The sequence below is a fragment of the Nannospalax galili genome, unplaced genomic scaffold (assembly GCF_000622305.1).
Source record: "Nannospalax galili isolate Female #2095 unplaced genomic scaffold, S.galili_v1.0 scaffold461, whole genome shotgun sequence".
NCBI classification, from domain to species: Eukaryota; Metazoa; Chordata; class Mammalia; order Rodentia; family Spalacidae; genus Nannospalax; species Nannospalax galili.
In genome coordinates this window covers 4279495-4281157 of record NW_008349975.1, presented here as the reverse complement: position 1 = coordinate 4281157, position 1663 = coordinate 4279495, and the positions used below count along the sequence as shown (strand labels likewise).

General features: G+C 39.4%; 1 long non-coding RNA gene across 1 annotated transcript in view; it reads right to left on the bottom strand.

The window, feature by feature from the left end:
- Positions 1-1013, bottom strand: part of LOC115072700 — a 61121-nt gene extending 60108 nt beyond the window's left edge. The window contains exon 1 of the long non-coding RNA XR_003851731.1: positions 962-1013. This is a non-coding gene — a long non-coding RNA (uncharacterized LOC115072700). The remainder of the gene's footprint in view (positions 1-961) is intronic.
- Between the last annotated feature and the right edge of the window lie 650 nt (positions 1014-1663).

Here is a 1663-nt window from a genome sequence, read left to right as displayed (position 1 = left end):
GTGGGGGGGGGGGGCCACCGAATCCCGGACGAGCCCGCAAATGTAGGACCCCCCCCCCAGACTGGGGTACCCTACGTTCTCGGGAGGTCGCACCCCAATAACTCAGTCTTCAAACCAGAAGATGCAATTGCAAGAGGGTTTAATCGTCTAGACAGAACCCCCCTTAATCAAAAGGGGAAGTGCAGATTCAGTTTAGAAGCTAGGTTATATAGACAGAAACCACAAACCACAAGAAGTAAGGGGCTGGTATTTAGGTCACAATAGGAGCTTGGTTACATGGTTACAGCAGAAATGGGAGGGGGGATTTTTCAGGTATTTTTCCAGCTTGATCAAAGGAGCATGAAAAGGTCAGGTCATCTTTTCTTTTCTATAGTTAGAATTATTTTTCTTTTGCTTCCTTGTACAGTTTCCCAGAATATAGCTTGGGAAACTTAGTTTTACTTTAATCTGGGGGGCTTTGATTTATGATTCCATCAATGTTGAGAATTTCTGTGGTAATATTTCAAGATTAACACTGATTTTTTTATTAGTAAAAGAAAAAGGTTGTTATTATAGCAACCATCGTTTATATGTTTTTGCTTCTTGCTGTTTGTGCTTTTATAGATGGAATCCCACTGAAATGGGCCAACAGCCCATGGAAAACAGATGATGCAGAGACCCAAAAGGTCAGTGCTTTGCCACAATGGAAGATCACTCCACACCTATCACCCCCTCCAAGGCTCAGAAACTTTTGCAGAAGAGGTTGGTGGAAAGAATGTAAGAGCCAGAGAAAGGGGTGGAGTGTTAACTGGAAGTGTCCTCCAATCACTATGCAGGCAAGCTATAGTCACACCTTCCCATGCTTGTAAAGGAGTCAAGGGGGAGTCAGTTACTTCTCCCACCCAATCACTCAACCTTAGCTGCATGTGGCAGAGGGGCTAAGGATAGATAATCCAAGAACTCCATGAGGCACCTTTCTCACCATTTTGTGTGGCTGTTGGGAAGTCACAGGATCTATATTTGAGTGTGGATTTTCCACGGCAGCCATAACACCCACTCTTCTGTAAAAAAAAAAAAAAAAAAAGAACTAATGGAAACCATTATTCCTCCAAAGTTGACCCAAAGTTGACTCCATGTTGGCAAATCCCTTGGTCTTTGATTTCTTATTCCTATTGCCCCCCCTTAAACTTCAGTGTGTGTGTGCGTGTGTGGGGGATGTGGGTGTGGGTGTGGGTGTGTGTCTGTTGTGTATTTTATGTAACCTGCTTCAAGTTATTTCTGGAAAGATGTGTTAAAAATTGCCTCTCTTTGGAATGAAATAAAATGGAAAAAATTAGTGACAAAGGTAATAAGAAATAAATAAATGCTTCAATTAATTCAAACTTTAAAAGTGATAGAAAAGATACACACAGAAATACATCATATACAAGGTTCACAGTACAAGGAATAAGACAGGTTCAAGTATTTAGATAATCACAATATCCACCAATTAAAATAATTTGTCAAACTAGATTTTCAAACTATAGCTTTATGATATTAAAAAAATAGATAAAACCTATAGACAAGGAAAGGATGAGAGCAAAAATGATGAAAACTGTGAGTTATAATGCCAAAATATCTTGCCCAGAAAAATACCACTCTTTCTTGTTGTAATTTTCAATTTTCAGTAACTTTTTTTTTTTTT